Below are 23,187 nucleotides of genomic sequence, written 5' to 3'. Positions count from 1 at the left end.
CGCCTCCTGCGTTCCAGGCCTCACACAGCCCGTGCCAGGTTTTGGAAGCAGGAGTTTGTCTGCGGCCACTTCGGGAAACGTGTGGTTGCCAGGATTGCCTAGAGCTCCAGACTGTCTCCAGTCCCAGCCTCCCTGGGGTAGAAGCTGCCCTACCAGGGGCCTGGACATGGACGTTAGGGCCTGGAGCCAGGGACCGCTCCTGAAGCGGGGGGCTCCCCTCACGGCTGGGCATGAGAACCGAGGATAGGAGGCGGAACCAGCCTCGGGCCAGTGCACGGCCTCGCTGAAGTGCTTGCGGGAAGCCCCAGCTGTACTTTGCTGACCCCATAGACAGCACCACACTCTGTGAGATCCCCCTGGCCCACCCCTCAGGTTCCTAAAATGATGAAGGTTTCCTGAGCTGTGAATTTTTAGGTCTAGGCTAAAAAGTCCTGGGACAGGCTCACAGGGTTCTTTATGTAGAAATGATGAGTGTGCTGGTGACTCAGAGCAGGCACTGCACCCTCACTCCAGGGTCCTTCGTGCCAGGTGGAAACGAGCGTGTGGGTCACCCAGAGTCCCTGCATCCTCACTCCAGTCACTGCTCTTTGGTTTCTTAATTAAAAGCCTAAAAGCCTTGATAATGAAAATGCATTCTCCCCAGAGAGTCGAGTTTCCGGTTATGGAGGCTCACCTGTAAATGCCGTGCCAGGTCAAATATGCTGAGATCTGGGCCAGGTCCTGCTTCCTGCCCACGGCCAAAGCAGGTACTTCATTTGGGAGGTGACCCAGGGGGATATCTGAGAGACCTGCCGGTCCCCGAGGGATGAATCCGCTGGCCTTCACATTCTGCTCCGGCCTCCATCAGCTCCTTCCTACCTGCAAACTGCCGGCTTTGATGTTGCAATCATTGGAGATATGTTAGGGACTTGGTATGGGTTGATGCCCATAGGACCAGCAGATCGTGAAAAGGTGGGAACCAGGGCTGGGAGGGTGGTGACCACGGCCAAACTGAGAACCGTGGTGGGCTGGGAGGTCCATCTTCTGTCTGAAGTGTTTTTTAAAATAAAAAACAGTGTCTCAGGAGCATGAGAGGGCAGGCCACAGACGGGGAGAACGCATCTGTAAAAGACTCATCTGAGAAAGGCTGTTATCCAAACCGTGCAAGGAACTCTCAAAACTCAACAAGAAAATGAACAACCTGATTAAAAATGGACCAAAGACCTGGACAGATACCCCAACAAAGAAGATACACAGATGGCAAATCTACACGTGGAAAGATGGCCCGCGTCTTATGTCATAGGGCGAGGCGTCACTGTGCACCTATCGGCCTGGCCAAAACCTGAACTCCGACACCACCACGTGCTGGTGGGTGTGTGGGCATCAGGACCCTCACTCATCGCTGGGGGAAGTGGGGCAGCTCCTGTGGGAGGCAGCATGGCGGTTTTCCGTGGAACTAAGCTCTCCGACCACAGAAGCAATCACAGTCCTGGACGTTTACTCAGAGGAGCTGAAAGTTTACTTCCATGCGGAAATGTGCACACAGACGTTGACAGCAGCTTTATAATTGCCAAAACTAGAAAGCAACCAAGATGCCCTTCAGTAGGTGAATGGATAAACTGTGGTATGTCAGATACTGGGATATTATTCAGCACTAAAAAGAACTGGACCCCTAAGCCATGAAAAGACACAGAAGGATCATAAACGCATGTTGCTAAGTGAGACTCCAATCTGGAAAGGCTGCCTGCTGTCTGAGTCCAACCACAGCACAGTCTGGAAAAGGCAAAGCTGTGGAAACAGTAAAACAATCAGCGGCTGTCAGGGGTTGGGGAGGGGAGAGATGAATGGGAGGAGCATAGGGGGTGTGTAGGGTGGGGCAGCAACTCCAGGTGGGGCTTTCATGGGGGATCCATGCCGTTCCACGTCTGTGAAACCCACAGAGTGAGCAGCAGCAGGCCGAGTCCTCGTGTGAGCTGTGGACTGTGGGTGGTGGTGCCGTGTTGATGCGGGTCTGTCGGTCGTAGAGACATGCTGGTCTGGTGAGGGCAGGAGAATGATGGAGGCTGTGCCTGTGCTGGGAAAGGAGATAGGTGAGGACTCTCTGTACTTTCCTCTTGATTTTGCTATGAACCGAAAACTGCTTTTAAAAACGTCTATTGAAAAGGCAAACAAAAAAGTGCTGGCCAGACAACATCAGTGTGAGGGTGTGGCCTGTGTTCTACGTTCAGAATTTCCCTTTTAGAATACACGTATCTAAATTTTTCAAAGTTAAACCTTTGCATTAAGTAACTCACTACCAAGTTACAGTATCAGCTTGAGCGCTGCCAGGATGGCCAGGATCCTGTATCCTGACAGGCTTCTCCCCTTACAGGTGCAGTTGACGTCCATGGCCACATCCCAGTAAGCGGCAGGGCTGGAATCAGGAGTCAGGCTTTGCGGGACAGAGAGGAAGTGAGATCTTGTAAGCACGTGGCTGAGGGCGGGCAGGGAGGAGCCCGTGGCGCAGGGGGCCGGCAGGGATGACTTTTTGACCAGTTTTCCTTATCGCTGAGGCCTTCTTAGACTTGGGGAGTTGGGAGTCCCCACTCTCGGGTGCCTCAGAAACCAAAGGCTGCTCGTAATCCTCAAGTTCCAGATGCCTCAGGGGAGGTACCTGGGTTGTTGGGTACAGTTCCGTTATTTGCTGCTCGGTGGGATTTGCCCGCAACATTTCTGATTGTTTTTAAGAGCTGATGTTTGAGCTGCTTAAAATCACATATGGATGTCGATTTATCTATAAAAGTTAAGAATGGAATTTGAGTGCAAAGAGTTGTGAAAATGCTCAAGGTGATGTACTAATGTATCCATTACATTTGTGGAAATATTTGAAAGTGCAGGATTTACATTAAACACTTCTCTTGATTGTTGTAATATCTACCTGTCATTTTCCCATTTGATTAATAGATGTCAGAGGGCTTAAATTTTGAGTGCCTGAATTCACTGAAATTAAAACTTCTTACATCAAATGTAATTGAACTGAATGTAGCAACAGTGCATGCTTTTATAAGTACTGATTAAAAATATATAAAAACACATATCCATGAACATGCAGATGGGGGCAACATATTAAACCATGGAAGTAGAATTAGTATTGTTTTCTGAGAAGACAAATTTTTAAAAAGCTAAGGGGTCTTATAACTTTCTAGTTTCCAACTTATTTACCCTAAAGTGGAAGATTGACAGCAGCAGAAGAGGAGATCCTGGGCCAGTGCAGGCTCTGGGAGCAGCGGGGTGAGTGCTGGAAGGAGCTGGCTGGAGGTAGAGCTAGGGAGGTGCTCAGACAGGCCAGGACGGCCTCAGGGCACGCGGCTCAGTGAGTGAGAAAAGGTTCACATTTCTTGGAGAGCCCTTGACTCTGCCCACGGAAAACCCAAACTCCTTCCAACGGGGATGTGCATCTCATGTAAAAGTTGTTACTCCCGGAAACAAAGCCAGTGGATGTAGAAATTTTACGTATGCAGAAATTACTTCAAATTTGTTTCTAACCTTATCCTTTTCTTCCCCCATCTTAATGTGTGGTGCCTTTCTGCAGGTGACGCACACATCTTAGGAGAGCGCTGTATTTCAGTTGCTGTTGGCTCTGATGTGACTTTGTGGTGTCCGATGTTCTGGTTCTGAGGTTCTGCCCAGAACGTGGCTCCTCCCTGCTGAGCGTTGCTTGTTGAAGGCCCGTGTGGAAACTTTCCCTGTAAGCTCGTTGACCGCAGCAGTCTTGGATAAGAAACCTTTGGACCTCCTGAGACTTCACACAGCCTTCTAACCTTTCTAGTGTGTCCTTTTCATTTTACTGTTCCCCATTAACCCAGATGTTTTCCAGAATGTAAGTAATCTGCTGCATGCAGGGTGGGGGGTGCCCTCCGTTGGCTCTGGGGAGAAGCATCGCTGTTTCTCCGGGTGGAGCTTCCCGCCCACCATGGTGTGCTCCAAGACGCAGCAGGGTTCTTTGGCAGAAATAATCGTCGAAGGCCTGCGTCTCCGTGGCAGGGTGGCTGTGGGTATGCGGCCTCGCGGCCATACCGGCCCCTCCCCATCAATGGCACCACGGAGAGGAGCAGGGGGAGGCCTGGGATCTGTCTCCAGAGTCACAGCTGTGCTTCCGAGACTGCGTCGTCCGTTTGTAACTAGACATGCAGAGAAAGTGTTGGAGATCAGCAGGAGACGGTGTCTGTCCCTAATGAGCTCAGGCGTGCCCTTGAGAGGGTCAGGTTTCTGTGCGGCTGATCTGGACTCAGCCTGGCTGTGGCAGTGCAGGTGACTGCTGGGCTTTGGCAAGGCTGCACCCACTATCTGTCTGAAATGGCCCCCTTCCCTGGCTCGCGATGCCAACTGGGCCCCCAGGCCTGAATTCCCGCCAGGACGGAGGCCCTGTGTATGTGTCGGGGAAGGGGGAGGTGGGGGTCCTACTTTATTGCCTATCCAATGCCACGCGGGGTCAGCACTCAGGAAACATGTGCTGTGTGGGTCAGCGATTGAGTTCAGAAACCTGGAAAATTCAGCAGTGTAGGCTTTGGGCATGACCCGTCCAGCCTTGGGGCTCTTTCTTTCTCTGAATTTCCTTCCATGGCATCCTCCTCATCCCAGGGGCCCCTGTTCCCATATGGCTGTTGGCAACTTCACAGGTTCCTCTGCCTCCCCTCCCGGGCCCTGGTGTGGCTGGGGCAGCTAGTAGCTGTGTAGACCCCACAGCCAGTAGATCATTGGTGCCAACGCCTTGGGCCTGGTTTACTTGAGTCAAGGACTGCAGTACATGGCTGAGCCCACCCCGAATGCCTGGATCGGAAGGCCTTGGGTTGCAGAGGGGTGGGGGTTGGATATTGAAGGACAACCTGCAAAGCAGAAGGGGAAATGGCTGTGCTGATGGGCAGCTAGAAGAGTCTGTGCAGAGCCTGGGACCCAGTGCAGACACAGAGCTGACATGGGCAATGCAGTGACACGGCCACCGTGGAATTGGGCAAAGTTACAGGCTTCAGACTGATATGGAGGGGCTGGTCTAAAACGATCCTCATTTTCCTTTAATCCTAACAATTGCTGGCTTACAGGGTGGGGGAGTGAGATCTGTGGTGGCCGCGAGGAGAGACAGGGATTTTAATTAAACCCCTCTTTCTGGGAGAGGGGAGTAGCCGTTTCTGTAGGGCGGTGAGCATCGTCATCTCAGGCAGCTCAGGCTGCTGTAACGAAACACCATTGACTGAGTGGCTTATGAACAACAGGAATTTGTTTCTCACAGTTCTAGAGGCTGGAAGGCAGGATCAGGGTGCCGCACGGGTGAATTCTGGTGTGGGCTCCTTCCTGGTTGGCACACACCTTCTCTCTGGCCCTGACACAATGGGAGGGTGAGGGATTTGCTGGACCCCTTTCTGAGGCACAAATCCCATTCAAGGGTCTCCAGCCTCGGGAACTCATTACCTCCCAAAGGCCACCTGACAGCATCACATTGAGGCTGAGGATTTCAACCTGTGTTTTGAGGGGCAGGCAGGCAGTTTGTAACCTTCACCCTCTTTGTGTATTTCTGACTCAACATTGAGTCTGCCTTTGGCTCTCCAGTGGACAGAGCCTGTGTGGACACTGAGCAAGGTCAGAGCTGCAAGCATGTACACATCGGGGGCAAGGGAGCTGCCAGGGGTGTGAGAAGGGGGTGTCAGCGTCAATCGGAGCTGCTTTCCTGGCAAATGTACTCATAAGCTATCCTGGCAACATTTGCTTTTCACGAAGAGTCGATGAGGCAGTGGGGGCAGCAGGCGGTGTTGCCAGAAGCTTGGAACTGATGAGCAGCAGAGAAGGGGCAGAGGCCACGACCTTGGGGTAGTCAGCAGTGCCAGGTGTCTGCCCTCCAGGCCTCACGTCTGTGACTGTGTAGAGACCGAGCCGATCGGGGCTTGCCGGCCAGTGTGGCTCTCATGCAGGTGATTATCGCGTTGTGCTTTCTATGTAATGTTCCCTCAACCCCATGCCCACCCCACCAATTTCTGTGCCTAGCAGAAATGATGCTGCGTTTCCTTGATGAAGCCTTGAGTTTCCTGTGGAGATGTAGGAATAGCATGATTTGGCTCACGTCAAAATACTTTGCAGTGAAGCTGCACGGAAGAGGATTCTAGGCTTCCATTTGACGTTTTCAACAATGCCTGAGTGTTACAGGACCGTCTTGCTTGTTAAAAAGCACCAGATGAAAAAGGCTACTGGTTAATAAAGGAGACTTTTTACATTAGCACAGAGAGGGTGGCTTGAGATAAATTCAGCGTAACGTAGGTGTGTTTGTAAGCCGCCAAAAGGACCATCTCTCTGCTGGCGACACATGTTTTCCGGTATTGGTTTTGTTCTGTAAAAGGATGACTGGCATTCGGCAGAGTCATTCCAGAATTCACCTGGAAGGCGTCCACATGGTGCCTTGTTTTCTCTTGACATTCTGGGCACCACGAGGGATCATTCCTGTCTTCAGCACTAGCAGGAGACTTTTCCTGAACACCTGCTCCTCTTTGGCGTTGTGGGTGTGAAGGGGTCAGAGTGACCCTGTCTTCATGGAGTTTTCAGACACCATGGGGATAGTGTGGCTCGAGTGTCGGGCTCGGGTGGGAGGGAGACTTTCCCCAGAAAACAGCTGCCGATTCCAGGACGGCCCTCGACCCCTCCTCCCTCTGTTCCTCTGCGTCATGTGTGAATTAAGGCTGTTCTATCGTAGCGGGGGTGTCATGTTAACTGGAAGTGTGCTTTTTTACTGGGCAGTAAGTAAATTAATGGTACATTTTCCAAGGACAGCGAGGTTTGATTTGATGAATTCAGTGGGGGAAAGGAGAAGGGGCTTGGCTGTGTGGGGATGTGTGTGATGGGAGCAGAATGGAGTAGCCATGCAGGCTTTTGGGATGGAGGGGCCACGCCCACATTTCCATGGGATCCGTCGCTGTTTGTGCCACTAGACCTGAACCTCTGTCTCTACTTCTAACACCCGTATAGTGAGGAAGCCCCTGATGGGCCTGAGTTGTTACTTCCCATGGCCATCGCTGGGAAATGCCCCAGACGCCTCTCCAGGCTGGTGACGGCCCTGGGGCTGGACACTGGCTTTGTCCTGAGTTGTTTCTTCTTGTGGCCATCGCTGGGAAGTGCCCCGGACACCTCTCCTCGCTGGTGACGGCCCCAGGCCTGGACACTGGGTTCGTCCTGAGCTCTGCGAGGGGCTTGGGCTCCACGTGCAGCAGGCATCTGTGCATCCCTTTGGATGTGAGATGTTGGCGCTCGGCTTGGAAGCCAGCGCAATCTGGGTGTGGTCAGGATCCAGTTCATCCTTTGGAGAGAGAGCACCTGCCCGGGGACCCCTCTGAGGTACATAGTCATGCAGTGCCCTCACAGGATGCCCGGTCCCCCGAGAACTTCCCGCCATTCCCCTGGACCCTCAGGTATGGGAGTCAAGTGTGGTGTGTGTGTCACAGGCGGGGGTACTGAGGACACCACGTGCCTGCTCGTGCGAAGACCTGAAGTGCTGCGTGAGCTCGTTCCCAAGGGGCCGTTGGCATCTGGGGGCCTGTGGGTGTCTTTCCACTGGCAGGAAATAATGGGTGGCCCATGTTACCTTTTGTGTCTTTTTTTTTTTTTTTTTTTCTTTGCCGAAAAGCCCTAATGCCAACGTCGCTGTCCTGCTATTGGAACTGCCCACCTCAGGCTCAGTGGCCCTCCTGTTTCTGGGCTGCTGCAGTGTTGTGTTGGGGTAACTGTATTAACTTCGTTTGAATTTTCTTCCTGTTCTTTTGGAATAAGTGTTGATAGTTTGTGCTGCTTGTTCACCCCAGAGGCGAGGATGTCCTTTAGGCCTGGAAGAGCACAGCCCCTGGAGGGAGGTGCCGGGCCTCTACCTCTCATGTCATCAGCAGCCCTCTCCACACGTCTCCTCTTCGCTCCTCGTGCCCACGGCTGGGGTCACGGGCCGCTCGCTCTGCTGTTTGAGATCCTCGGAAAAGATGTTTGCCCTGAAGAGAGATTAGGGGTGTGTGGTTGATTTTAAATAGGAGGAAATGATTGTAACAGAATGAGCAATGCCTAGCACTTAGTCTCAGGCTTGAGAAATTGTGTTTTAGAAGCAAGGTATCCCCAACTCCGGTTTCCTTCAAATTAAATCTTTTAAAGAGTCCACAAATATAAATAGTTAAAGCCTAAAACTATGCAACAGAGGGCCTAGAGCCCAAGCCCCTGCCACCTCTGACTCCAAGACACCTCAAAAACTTGGCCCTCCTCCTCAGAGAACCCCCCTTCTGCTCCTCCTTCCACACTGCTCCCTCCACAGTGCTCCCTCCACACTCCTCCCTCCACACTCCTCTTCCGCCCCCTCCCCTTCTTCCTTCCCCTTCCCTTCTTCCTTCCTTCTCCTCCCCTTCTTCCTTCCTTTCTCCCCTTCTTCCTTCCTTCCTCCCCTTCTTCCTTCCTTCCTCCCTTTCCTCCTCCCTCCCTTTCCTCCTCCCTCCTCTTCCTCCTCCCTCCTCTTCCTCCTCTTCCCCCTCTTCCCCCTCCCTGTCCTTGGGCAACCTCCATGGAACTCTGGTTCAAAGTCACTGGTCTGTGGGGCCGCCCATTTGATAGACGAGCACGCTGGGGACCAGACACACGTGACTGACTCAGACCAGCTCGCATGTCGTCTCCTGCCTCCCGTAACACCGGGTTGTCCCTAATGGAAGAGAATCAATGATGCTGCTTCACTGATCTCCGGGGAAAACAGGTTGATAACAGGTTATAAACATGGGAATGTTTTGGAAAAAGCGTCGTCCACTTGTCAGCTCCATCTCTCCTGCCCGGAAGATGTAGGGGAAACCTGCCTTCAGCCCACCCTCATCCCATAACAGGACAGAGGACAAAGGGGCAGAGACCCAGGTCCTGTCAGTGCCCTCAGGAAACCCCGCATTTCCTCCTCATGGTGGAAGTGGAAACCATCCCACTGGACTAGATTTTCCCGGGAAGCCCCTTCACCCCGAAAGCAAGGAATCTGGTTTGAGCACACACCATTCTCGGTGCCATGACTTTCTGCTGCTGAACCCTGCATACGTGGCCCATTGATCTTGCTAGTCCAGTGTTACTGGGTCCTGGGAGTTTCTGTGGGCTGATGGCAGGTGTTTACCATTGTGTTCAGAGGGGAGAACAGAACTTTATTTGTCGAAATCAGATGATAACCATTGCCATGTGATTCCTTGGGTTGGTTTGGGTGGGGGGTGCTCAATGCTTTTCCTGAGGGCTAAGTTCTAGTTTGAGACCGTCTGTCTTTGTCGCCCAAGCTGGAGTGCAGTGGTGCGATCTTGGCTCACTGCAACCTCCGCCTCCTGGTTTCAAGCAGTTCTCCCTGCCTCAGCCTCCCAAGTAGCTGGGATTATAGGTGTGTGCCACCACGCTTGGCTAATTACAAAAATATTTAATATAGGCTGGGTTTTGCCATATTGGTCAGGCTGGTCTCGAACTCCTTGCCTCAAATGATCGGCCCACCTTGCCCTCCTAAAATACTGGGATTACAGGCTTGAGCCACTGTGCCCGGCCTGATCCTGACATCTTTTAAAGCTGCCTTCATGTACCAAAAGCCAGTCTATGTTTGAAAATCAGTCTTGAAGAGCCTAGGAGGAGAGGGATAAGCTTCAACTAGGTGAATAACTATGCATATGTTAAAAATATGGGCCAAAATCTACCCCAAATGTTAACTCTTCTGCTTTGCGTATTATATCCATTTATAGTTATTTCAGCACTAAGATTTTTAAAGACTCTTTTGATAATTATGGAGAAATTACTATTAAAACTCAGCTGCATTTGTAACACTTCAAAGAACTAATTGGATGACATCATTTTTCCCAGAGGCATTTTGGATTGTTACATAATTAATGTTTATCTCTTTGCCAGAAATCTTTTTTTTTCTTTTCCAGAACAGATACCTGAAAAGAAAATTTCCTTTGCATTAAGTGTTATTTCACTGTGTGACAATCAATTTTTGAACGTGAGAACAAGATCATCATGTATTTTTGGGATACTTCTTGCTTAATAGTGATAATGCTAAGTGTTAAAATTATGCAACAATTTGTTTCTTTGAAAATTACTATTTGCCTGCTCACCAGGTGGGAGCTGATGAGAACGTGGATGTAAAAATTAAATTGTATTTAGCTTGTATAAAAGAAGTTTAAAAAAAAAAAGCTTGCGTTTTTTGTTTGTTTTGTGGTACTACTGAAGTTGCTTCGTTGTGGAAATGAGGTTATTGCAGGCACCTAGAATTTTATCTCCTTCACTTGTACAATGGGAAGAAATTCTCCAACAAGCACAGGAATCTGACTTTCTGATATTGAGACTCCTAGGCATCAAGCCCCGTGGAAAGGTTGGTGATTACGTGAGCGTTGGCGTTGATGTGGGTACCCTCCAAGCCGGACGCAGGGAGCAGGGAAGGGCAGAACAGGCCCCTCAGGAGCCATGAGAAAATCAAGTGTTGGCAGCAGTGGTGAGGGTTGATGTCAGGGGCCAGGAGGAGGTGGTGAAGGGAGCATGTGCCTCAAGGCAGCCCTGGAACCCGTGGTCCCTGCAGTGAGGTCTGATCTGCAGGGGACGTGGACGGCCACGTGGCAAGGCCCACGGACAGCCTGGACTTGGCTGCCTCAGAACTCTGGTGGACGTTGCAAACGGCCCCACAGGGTTGCAGTGCACATTCCTCGGACAGAGAGAAGACGCTTGTAACTGTTCTGGGCACGAAGCCAGCGCCCTGTGAACAGTGGCCACTGCTGTTGTGACTGAGTGCCGTCCAACTGGAGGCATTTGCTCTGCTCAGTTCACTTAAATGGGCCAGGAATGGGGTTGCCCTGCCTTCAACAAGCTTGACGCATTGAACGAGGACTCAGTAAAGTACTCTGTAAATATGCTCTCCTGGCTAGAGTGAGCAAAGCCCAGGGAGAGAGTGGTTCCTCAGTATTAGACAGGTGTTTGGCGGGGCCAGCTGTGTGGCTGCCAGAGCGAATGTGACCAGGAAGCCTCTGTCCCCCCGGAGGTGGCCAGCGTAACTGTTACACGTGCCGTAGGTAGAAAGTGGGCACTGCTGGGAAACTTGCTCATGTTGCGGTTTCCTGATTGGAAATTCAAGGTTTCTGAGCATCCTACATCGAATTTGTACATTGCTGAGACTGTACACCTTTCAACACTTGTTTTTTCCTGTTTTTCGGATCTATACAACCTGGCATTTGGCCGTGGCTTCCAGAACAGGCTGGATGCAGAGTGAAGTCCTCTCCTCACTGTCAATCTTTGCAGATGTCTTTCTTGAGAGTCTCAATTAGGTTTTTACTTAACTAGACTTTTTAAATTGCCATGCACATAACTCTACCAGTTACAATCGTGAGCTAACGTGGGATTTTGGTTTTACTTTGATGAATGTTTAACATTTGCATGCTGGATGTAGGGGTGGAGGTCATTTATCTGCTTTTCATTTCCTTCTTGGTTATACTTAGTGACTTTCAGGTACGGTGTGGAAAGCCTGGTACAGGGTGAATTGCAGGCTGCAGTGTGGCGCGGTGGACGAGAGGCGTGGGCTGCAGTGTGCACAGTGGATGAGAGTGAAGCTATTTCCATCCTGGAGGGAAACACACAGGAAACAATTTAAAAAACTGATCATCTAGCTTGAATGAGGTCCAACAAATTCAGTTTGCAAAGTTTAACTTCCAAGTTAACTTAGTAACTTTTCCCCTAAGTCATTAATTTAGTAGCTTATGTTTATTGCCTAAAGCATAATAGTCATAAATTCTAAAATGAATGACTAAACATGTAATAATTTAGGCATACAGCACCTGAAGGGAAAACTGCCAGTATGCTAAAATATTGGATACAGATGCTCAAAAAATATAATGTAGCATTCTTACAATGCATGTGCTTTTAGCATGTAACTTGGTGAGTAGTTTTGAGCTATATTTGTAGGAATGTGTATCTTGAATACTTTAGGACACCACTGGAGATGTGTGCTTGAGAGGTATAAATACTGAATGTTCTTCTCCTTTCCTTTAAATGAAAAACATTAGCTCCCTTGATTTTTATTTTTATTTTTTGAAGTGGACTCTCACTCTTGTTGCCCAGGCTGGAGTGCAGTGACGCAGTCTCGGCCCACTGCAACTTCCGCCTCCAGGGTTGAAGTGCTTCTCCTGCCTCAGCCTCCCCAGTAGTTGGGATTACAGGTACCCACCACCATGCCCCGCTAATTTTTGTATTTTTATTAGAGATGGGGTTTTGCCATAGTGTCCAGGCTGGTCTCAAACTCCTGACCTCAGGTGATCTGCCCACCTCGACCTCCCAAATTGCTGGGATTACAGGCGTGAGCCACTGCGCCTGGCCAGCTCCCTTCTATAATGATTTATACAGTTGTTTTTGCTTTTTGTTTTTTCGAGACGGTGTCTCACTCTGTCGCCCAAGCTGGAGTGCAGTGATGCAAATCTGGGCTGACTGCAGCCTTCACCTCCTGGGCTCAGGTGATCTTCCCACCTCAGCTTCCTGAGTTGCTGTGACTGGACACACGTCACCATGCCCAGCTTTATTATTATTATTATTATTGGTATTTTTAGTAGAGACAGGGTTTTGCCATGTTTTCCAGGCTGGTCTCGAGCTCCTGGGCTCAAGCAATCTCCTGGCCTCAACCTCCGAAACTGCTGGGATTACAGGCGTGAGCACCACATTTGGCCCATTTTTTTTTTCTTCCAGCATTAGGAGTCGACTTTCAGAAAATCCTTCAACCTTGCAAGCTTAATTTTCCATAAAAGTATTCCTCTAGGATAAAAACAAGACACAAAGAAGTACGTGTGGACTGCAGTTAAAAATTTTCAACAAAACTTAGCTTAGGAAAGTTGACATTTACAAAGAGCAGGGGGCCCGTTCAGTGCCTTCTAGGCAGTGGGAATGGCGGTCTGTGGGCGACCCTAACATGTGCGGCGTCCTGAGACGTGATCATGGTGTTCACGCTTTTACCGAGAGCTTCCCGGGAGTACCAGAGGCTGTTCTTCTGCAGTCGGCCAGCCAGGCAGCAGCTGCTGGAGAAGGAACAAATAGCAAAAGACGGATGTACACGGTGTTATTGTGGCAGAGAGGTTAAAACCAGGGTCACTTTGTTCTTGCAGTTTTAAAAAACTAATAATGAAGTCCTTAAATATGTTTAGGATTTCAAAGTAGTTGTGGGTGTGTCTGTGTCTCTAGCTCCCGTTCGGGTGCTTCCTGCGAAGAGAGCTCAGAGACGCCACCTTTGGTGGGGGGATGACTGACCTGGGGTGAGGCTGGGTCAGTGTGGGGATCCAACCCCACTCCACATTCCTGTAGGGAATCCACAGTTCTAAGTCTTTATGATAGGGGTAAAAATAACCTGGAAGAGGTGTTATTTTTTAAGAAGTAAGTGCCATGCTCTTTTTTCCTCATACTTTTCCGTGTTTAAGCAGCATTGAAGGATAAGGCACTAGTAGCATGTTGTTTTGGAAACAATGTTGTTGGTTATTTTACGTTGAATATGGTACTAAGGTTGCCTGGTAACAGAAGTTTTCCTTAAACAACATGGAACTCTGTTGAATCTGTTGCCCCATTGGCTGAGCCGTCTGAAATCAGTGCAGTAGCAGCTGAAGAGGCCTCTTCCCCTTGGAGGAAGCCGCTGGATTGGCAGGAGGCACCGCGCTTGACTGAGGGAGTGAGGCGCCTTTGCAGGGACCCCACGTGGCCCCTGCAGCTCTCTCCTGCCCCCTGCTGGTTGGCCAAGCAGCCTTGCGACAGTGTGCTCAGTGTGAATGTTCACTGGGGCAGGCCGAGGCTTTTGTTCCAGAAACACTGACTTCAGAAACGGCCGGCTGTGTGTGTTGAGCATGGCAAGAAAGACTTACGTGTGTCTTAAACCTCTTGAACAAAGCAAGTTGATGTTTCAAATGCATCTCAAAGGCTAATGACTTTGCTATGATCAATATTCAGGAGAAAAGAGGGTTTGATGAAACAGAAAGACAGGAGTGGCAAGTGACGTGCTTGTGCCCCATATGACTAAGCGATGTCCTGGCCGTTCCACACCACGGCCTCTGAGCAGCCAGCCTGCAGATACTGGGTCAATTTAGATATCCCTGATCTCTGCAGAGGTTTGATCAGGTAGCCCAAGAGCAGATAAACACAAACGCTGACTGGAAACCCTGGCACACGGAGACACTGGAAACAGCAAGCTGCTATTAACATCATAGTAAGAGACAGTCGCCTGCTCTCAGGGGTGTCAGTTTCTTTTGCTTCTAGACGTTCATCTGCGTTACAATACAGTTTTGCTCAGTTTATCCCCATTACTCCACTGTCTTCGCCGTTAAAGTTCAGCCAGCACTTAGCTCTGACACTGCAGGAGTTTCACTGTGCGGCTGACCAGGCCTACCTGGCTTGGCTGTAAAGCAGGTGAGATTTTCCGGAAGGCAGTGACGAGAACCCGAGGCAGGAAAGAGCATTGCTGGTCTACATACGGCAGTGCACCTGCAGCAGAGCATGTACGTGCACGTTCAGGCTAAACAGGTGTAGGAGAGAAGAAAACCACCTACAATTAGTCACTTAAAATGCCACACACCCAACCCTTGAGACCCTAGCACATAGAGTAGTAGTGGTCTTGGAGATGGCAGGTGTGCTGAAGTCTGATTTTCTCACTTAGCTTTTCCAGCAGCGTTTTCCTCATCTCTAAGCTGGGGCTAACAACTGCCACGCGTAGATTTGTGCATGGAACCGTGCGTGTAAAGTGGGGTAGCCCCCAGGACCTAGGAAGGACTCGTGGTCAGTGTCGGTGGTCATGAGTGCTGTACGGGTCCCCCAGGAAGATGATTGCTACAGATAACTCCCTCCGTTCAATGTCACTGAATGTAGAAGGTGGGACATTGGCTTCTGATGTGTCTGGTTTGCTGCAGGCCACGCTGCACCCCGTGGTTCCTGAGCCCTGAGCTGAAGTACATCCTGCGGCATCGCCTGTGTCGCTTTTGCTGTGTCACTTAGAGCTCCTGCCCTGGGAAACTTCCTCGCGCCTGACGAGCACCACAGTTTGCAGCAAGACCTGTCCAAAGCGTGGACTGCGAGAGCCCCGCTGTGGTCCTGTCCTCTCCATGTTGGGAGCGACTTTGTGGGGTTTGTCGGCCCTTCTCTCAGGTGTCCTGTGTCTCATGGATCAGCCGACGAGCCCCGTCTGGAGGAGCACTCTGCAAAACGTTGCCGGCCACCCAGATCTCCTAGCGCAGAGTGAGGCCACATCTGCAGACTTGACCGCACAGAGTCCCGAGGCATTCGGCAAGAAGGGGAGTGGGATGTGTGTGAGATCCCACTGCGGAAGCCGGCTCTGCTCCGTACTCTGCGTGCGGGGTGCCTGATGTTCAGACCTGCTATGTCTATCGGGGGCCATGGCGGGGTGGTGGGAGTGGGGGCAGGGAGCAGCGCGGATGGATCCAGGAAAGGACTTAGTTGAATCCCAGCTGCCCACATACCTGTTGCTGGTCTTGGACAAGGTCCCTAGTTTCTCTGGGCTTTCGGTTTGATTGTAAGACTAGGACGCCGCCCCAGTCTGAAGATGTCGGTGTGTGCGGGAATGTCTGGCGCAGTCACCATGGGTTTTCCTTCAGCCTCCTCCGTGCCCCTCCCTGGGTCAATCAGTATCCATGCGTGCCACAAGTAAATTACAGTCCCTCCGAAAATCCAGTTGACCCGAGTTTTATGGTCGAGCATGGTGAGTGTCCTTGCCAGGAAATGCCACTCGATGTCTTGGGCCTGCTCCTCTACCTCCACAGCAATCCCCGGAACAGGCTGGTTCAGGACGTGGGAGGTGGGAGTCGGTGTTGTACCTAGGACAGGCTGAAGTCAAAGGCTCATTTGCTCTGTGAGGGGTGATCAGGATGACACATCAAGTGGAGCCCCATGGCTGACCCTGGAGGTGGACGGTCGGGTCGGATTGGCTGCCCTCCAGCACGTGTTTCGAGTGATGCCTTCCCTGGGTTACGCAGCCCTGATCTGTAGCGCACAACTTCCCAGCTCCAGCCAGTCTGGTCTTGCCGTCTCCTTCCAAGAAGGTAGGTGCGGCGCAGTTGCCTTTAAGCGGCTCCTTCTGGACACCGCAGGGCAGCAGCAAGCAAGCATGGGCGACTTTTTTCTTACGTTGACCACAATACGCGGGGCCAGCTTTGCACGATCCCATTCAGCATCACACGTGTGCATCGGCCACTCAGCTGTCCATCTGCCACAGACAGGCTTGCACAGGACCATTGAGTGGCCTTTACGGCAAAGAGCCTAAAGGGCTCACAGGAAACCTGGACCCAGCGCAATGGTAACAGCGCAGCAATACCTGTCATTGATCAAGGGGTATTCTGGGCCCGACATGGTGTTAAGTGATCCAGTTCGGTTAGCACTCTTAGAATTAACCCCCTTTTGCCTATCAGGAAATCGAAGACGGAGGGCATTAACGCCAGGGAGCAGGGAGTAAGGGGACACACAGAGGGGCTGAGGGGCTGGGCATTCTGAGCCCACGGATCTGCCCACAGGCCCCGGCTGCACGGGCACCAGGGCTGCTGCTCTGGAGGGGATGAGGAGCTCTGGGGAAAAGATGGAGCCTGACGTGGGTAAGATTTGGATATTTTCAGAAGAGATTTTCAGCCTGGAATGAGGGTGTAAGTGACTGAATCGGAGTGATGAGCCAGATAGCCCGGCTGCGGGAGCTCCCCTGTGGGGTGAGGGAGGAAGGCCTTGGGGGCGCGTGGCTGAGCAGAGGCGCTGGGTCGCCAGGAGCCGCCGCGGGTTTGGAAAGGGGGAGAAACGCAGCGCCCTGCACTGCAAGGGCACCGAGACGTGGTTGTGGTTCTTCCTGACCGTGACAGGCACAAATGGTGCTGATGGTGGAATGCACGGAGTTTGCCTTCAGAGAACTCCTGCTGTCTTTTAAAACCTGGGCCTCTCATTTAAACTTGGTGGCCTCAGGTGAATGGTCAGAAACAGTTTCTGATGAGGTTGCAGAGACTGTGCATGGCCTCTGATTGTGCACATCCTGTGATTGTGTATAGTCTCTGATTGTGGCCTCTGGCCTCTTTGTGGCCTCTGATTGTGTGGGTCTCTGTGTGTGGTCTCTGTGCAGCCTCTGATTGTGCTCAGTCTCGGATTGTGCTCAGTCTCGGATTGTGCGCGGCCTCTGATTGTGTGCGGCCTCTGATTGTGGGTGGTGTGAGTTTCCCGGGATTAAGTAGATGAGCCTCGTGCTGGGGCAGGTGTGCCTTGTGTTGGGCATGTGGATAAAGAAGTTTAACCCATCTCCTCTTTGAGAATGGCAGGGCAGTAACAAAGGCGGTTGATTTATACATGGCCATCCTCGTGAGGTGAGGACCTGAAAGGTTTACTGCTTTCCCGGAAAGCTGCTCTGGGCGTCACCATCACTGATCATGGACAGCAGCTCAGAAGCCCCCTTAAGGTGCAGGGAGGGACCGGCGCTGGTCCTGTCTGTGCCCAGGCTGCTGGTCACCCTGACGGCCAGGCGATGGCTGCCTGTGCACGAAGCTGGGGTTAGAGTGAATTTGGGCAGTGTCGGCTTTGATTTAGGTCAAGACTGATCAGTCTTCCTAAAATACTAGCCATGAAAGCTTTCATAGATTGTAGTTCTTTGGGAGATTTATATGTGGTTTTTAAAGCACAGGGCCCATGGCCAGTGTTGAATTACATTTTGTTCAGTGTAACTGACAGGACACTGGACCTGAGTCTCAGGCCTGCCACAGGGTTCAGGGAGCTTCAGAGAGGGCGATGTTTGTGCTCAAGTTTTCGCAGATGGGATGGGACATGGGCATGTGGCTGGAATGCTCTAAACTTCAATCTTCAGTCATCGGTATCACCTGTGCACACGCATATCGTTTTCAAAGATGGACAAGCTTTTGGGAAATATCTGAAGACTTTTCCAGTTTTGAAAGAAGCCGGGATGACACTGGAAACGTCAGGTGTCTTGGCTGCTGATCAGGTCCATCACCACGCACATGGTCCCTAACCTGGCCCACCTCTGATCATGCACAGCGGGTGACGAGGTCCATAACCTCACACTTCTGTGCACAGCAGGTGACCAGGTCCCTAACCTCAAAAGCTTCTGATTGGGTGCAGCTGGTGACCAGGTCTGCAACTTCGCATGGCTCTGATTGTGCAGAGCTGGTGACCAGGTCACTAACCACCCACACCTCTATTCATACCCAGCGGGTGACCGGGTCCATCACCTCACACCTCTGATCGTGCACAGCTGGTGGGCGCAGGACCCACTTCAGTGAGGGGCTGACTTCCCAGGTGTGAAGGGGGAATGCTGTGTGGCTCGCTAAGCCCCTCCATGCTTTGGGGCTCCAGGCTGTGGCCGGCAAGTAGGAAGTTGTCCCAGGAGGCTGCTGTGTGTTGGGGATGGGAGGCAGCTGCAGGGTGGAAGTACGATGTTGTCGTAGGGGGCCACTGTGGGGGGGGTGGGACGGGAGGCAACTGCAAGTTGGAAGTAGGATGTTGTCCCAGGAGGCTGCTGTGTGTGGGGGAGGGAGGAGGCAACTGCAGGGTGGTGTGGTGGTCCCCGTGCCACTGATTTCAGGTTAAAATAGAATGCGGACCTCTTTTTACCATAGTTTTTAATTACTCCGCTAGTTTGTGTTGCTGTCTCTTGCTATGAAGTCCACAGTCTGATGTCTCTGTGGTCCCCATGTTTCCCTTCTGCTTGTGTTACCCGATCCTGTGGGTCAGCTGTGAGGAAACCACTCTCCACGCCTCATCTGGAGTGGTCTCGAGCTGGGTGTGCTGGTCTCCTTGTGGGCTAAAGTGTTCTTCTGTTACTGTTTTCTCTGTTTTTTGACCAAATTTAGCACACTTGTGTATGATGCAAACACTTTAAAAAATGTCTTTTGCCTTTATAAAGAAAACACCTGCATTGCTTTAAAATGAACCTTTCCTGTGTCTCCATCCTTCCTCATAGATTGCTCTGTGTTAGAAACTCGGTGGTGTGTGCGCTTCATGGCCTCATTCCATCAAGCACTGTAACCTCTGATTGCAAAAGTGACTACACTCAAGGCAAAAAACTTTGCAAATGTTGAAAAGAATGAACAAAAACAATATATTGTTCTCTTGTCATCCTGAAATGGCTACTCTTAATATTTTGATGTAGTTCAAACTACATCAAAGTCTCACCTACTCCTGTGCCAATATTCATCCTTCAGCTCTGCCTCCGTTCTTCCTTTCTTTTTTCATGCTATGGGGTCTGCTTTGGAGATGTTATCTACTTTCATTCTTCCAAAGTCAAGCTTCTAGCTTTGGTTGGAACTGCAGACCCATTTACCCATTCAGCAAATACTTTCTAAGCACATGGATAGTCACTGAGAATACCGTGGTTCACCAACATGACTGCGGCCCCTGCTCACACGAACTTGCGGCCTGATGGGGAGAATGGGCACTAATATGACAATCAGTCTAATGGGTTTCTGATGAAGAATTGAGGAAAGCGCACCAAAGAAAGGGAAGCGGGGTTCTCTAAATTTATGCTGTAAAAGAATCTGGCGTATCTTGGGATGAGAGGTAGAAAACCGATGCATTCTGGAAGGTATGATCCCCTTGCAGTCTGGAGAGAAGTAGAGGTTGCTTGTTGAGGGGGGTGGAGTGTAGGGACACCACGGTCTAAACAGAGATGGGGGTGCGTGCAGAATGCCTCTTGCAGCAGGAAACAGGCACGGGCAAGGAAGTAAACACGGGAGAAAGTGGCACAAGACAAGAATGAAGGCAGGCAGGCAGGGGCTGGGAGATGATGGTAGATGCTTTATTCTCTTAATAACAGCAACAGGATGCTGTTGAAAGCACTTGAGGGAGGTGGGGAAGTGGGTATGACATGTTTTGTGTTTGTAAAATTATCACATTGTCTTACCAAACTATACTCCCTATTTTTTATTTTTACATTTTACTTTAAGTTCTTAGATACATATGCAGGTGTGTTACCTAGGTATACATGTGCCATGGGGGTTTGCTGCACCTGTCAACCCATCATCTAGGTTTTAAGCCCTGCATGCATGAAGTATTTGTCCTAATGCTCTCCCTCCTCTTGTCCCCACCCCCCAACAGGCCCCCGTGTGTGTCGTTCCCCTCCCCGTGTCCATGTGATCTCATTGTTCAACTGCCACTTATGAGTGAGAGCATGTGGTGTTTGGTTTTCTGTTCCTCTTTTAGTTTGCTGAGAATGATGGCTTCCAGCTTCATCCATGTCCCTGTAAAGGACAGGAACCCATTCTTTTTTATGGTTGCATAGTATTCCGTGGTATATACGTGCCACATTTTGTGTATCCAGTGTATCATTGATGGGCACGAGATATCCTCTTAACATGTGATCCAGCAATTGCACTCTTAGGTATTTATCCAAAGGAGTTGAAAACTTGTGTTCACAGAAAAACCTGCACATGGACATTTATAGAAGCTTTAATCGTAATTGCTAATTTTATTCCAGCTTTATTCATAATTGCTCAAACTTGGAGGCAACGAAGAAACCAAAATGTTCTTCACTAGGTGAGTGGATAAATAACCTGTGATATATCCAAACAATGGCATATTCTTTAGCACTGAAGGGAAGTGAGCTGTCAAGCCATGAAAAGACACGTAGGAACTTTAAACATGCACGGCTACACAAAAGAGGCCCCTCGGAAAAGACTAAATACTGTAAGCTTCCAACTAAAGGACATCCCGAAAAAGGCCAGACTATGGAGTGAAAATGTCCGTGCTTCCCAGGTGTTGGGAAGAGGGAGAGATGATGAGGTGAAACACGGAGATTTTTAGGATTTTAGTGCAACTGCTCTGTACGATGCTATCATGGTGGATACATGTCATGACATATTTGTTCAAACCCATAGAACAAGCACCAAGACGGAGCCCTCATGTAAACTGTGGACTCTGGGTGACAATATGTCAACGTAGGTTCTTCAATTATTACAAATGCTCCTTCTGGGCAGGAGTGTTGTTAGTTGGGGAGGCTGTGCACGTGGGGGAAGGGAAGGCATATAGAAGGTCTCTCTGCACCTTTCCCTCAATTTTTCTGTGAACGTGAAACTGCCTAAAAGATAAAGTGTATTTTTAAAAAATAAAGGAAAAAAAGGAAACAAAAAGTCCTCACAAAAATCAAAGGAGAAAATGATCACACTGGGTGCTTCAGGTCAAAATGGAAGAACAAGGGCTGTATTTACCATCCCACCTGATGACTTTTTTCTCACTGCTTTTCAGCATTTTTTTGGAGTCTAGTCAGTGCAATAAGGCAAGTTAAAACATATAAAATGCACCCTTATTAGAAAATAAGATTTAAAACTATCTGTATCTGCAGGTGACGTGATCACCCGTGTGGAAAATCTCTTGAAATCACAAAAAGCCACTAAAACTAATAATAATAAATTACTTATTAATAAGTGAGTTTGTGTTTAGCTTGTATCTTGCAAACGTTCCATAAGCAGTATTTATCTCTATACACTGGCAAAGAAATAATTGGAAATGGAAATTTACAAAGTAATATTAAGACTAAATCTGACAAAAGATGTGTAAGATCTATGCACTGTAAAGCAGGCAGTGATGCCGAGATAAAGAACTAAATAAATGAAGTGATATACTGTGTTCATGGATCAGCAGGCTCAATATTGTTAAGATGTCAGTTCTGCCCTTGTGGATCAGAGGTTTAATGCAATTCCAATCAAAATCCCAGCATGATTTTATTTTATTTTTTTTTTTTTTTTCAGTAGAAATGAACTAGCAGATTCCAAAATGTGTCTGGAAATTTAAAGAACCCAAAAGAGCTAAGACAACTTGGAAAAAAAATGGTGGAGGACTTACCTGAACTATCAAAACTGGGTTAATGAAACCTCCTAGAGGGTCTAGTAATAATCTCACAAACATGTTACCTATACATAGTGGATTTTTGAATAAAGGTTCAAAGACATTAAATTAGAGAAAGGACGATAATGATGATAGAAGGATTAAATACTACAGGCCAAAAAGAGAAAAAAGAGCTCCTGTTAAATATCTTCACATTGTTGGTATCACTCATGCAATTCAATTCACATTTTGTATATCTAAAGTTGAACAGACTTCTTCATTCTCTTTCCCCAATTCACTCCACAGAGATGCTGATGTCTTTCAGTGGAACTTGGAAGTTTGCTCTTCTTTTTAAAATGACTCTCTTAGATACTGTTTATGCAAGAAGTTGTGGGACTGTAACTTACAAATACTGTTCTAAACCTTGGAATCACACGTTTCCCTTTTTCTCTACTTATCGTTTCTAGTCAGTTTCCCATTTCCTCTTCTTCATATTTACACTGCATTCCTTCTAGTTCAGGCTCTTGTTACCCCACTTGATCTCTTGATGTGGTCACCTGAATGTCCTTCATGTTCCAGCCTCCTGGAATCCTTCCTTCATGACCCTGAAGAACTGCCCTCCAGACCCGCAGGTGTGACCCGGAATCAAGGATCTCAAAGCCGAGTGGGATCTGAGAGGCTATCTAGACCAATCCTCCATTACAGACGTAAACCTTTTGATGACTTCACTTCAGAGCCCAAAATATTTGCACTGCAGGCAGAATCACCTAAATCACTTAATGTGATGTTCAGTCTTCCCGTGGTATTTTCCTTTCTGCATCTCCCTACTTTCGGTCAGCCATTTCTCACTCATGACACCGAACCCTTCATTCACATCACATTATTGTTCTTCTCCACACACACTTGTTTGTTTTCTGCCTGGGTTTTTTCTTACATTCTTCCCTCTACTGGCAATATCATTTTCCAAGATCTGACTACAGAATTTTAACGTATTCCTCAGAATGACTCACATATCACATATTCGACCAAATGGCTGCAGATTCTGTCACTTCCTCTCTTGTCCTATGGCAACCTGGAGAATCTTCTTCTCTTAGCCAATAGGATTTATCATGGTCCTTCTTTATCTTAACAATAGTTTAGCAGGACTGAGAACTGGGAAGTAGATTTTTCTCCCAGGGGTGAGAACTGTCTTAGTTTAGCAGATCTCCCTGGGTCTCCATTCTGGTTGTAGAAAAGCAGCCCATAGGGCATGGTGGGGAGGAGAAGAAGGGGAACTAAGCTGTGTTGCATGAAGATGGACAGTTGTGACCCTTACTCCAGGGTTGGGAGTTGAGGCCCCTAGGAAGGAGAAGCTGTAAGGATGAAGACGAGGCATAAAAAGTGATGCAGGCCGGG

This window comes from Macaca nemestrina, chromosome 9, assembly GCF_043159975.1.
Source record: "Macaca nemestrina isolate mMacNem1 chromosome 9, mMacNem.hap1, whole genome shotgun sequence".
Lineage (NCBI taxonomy): Eukaryota > Metazoa > Chordata > Mammalia > Primates > Cercopithecidae > Macaca > Macaca nemestrina.
The sequence above is the reverse complement of the archived record's forward strand: the minus strand, read 5'-3'. Positions refer to the sequence as shown.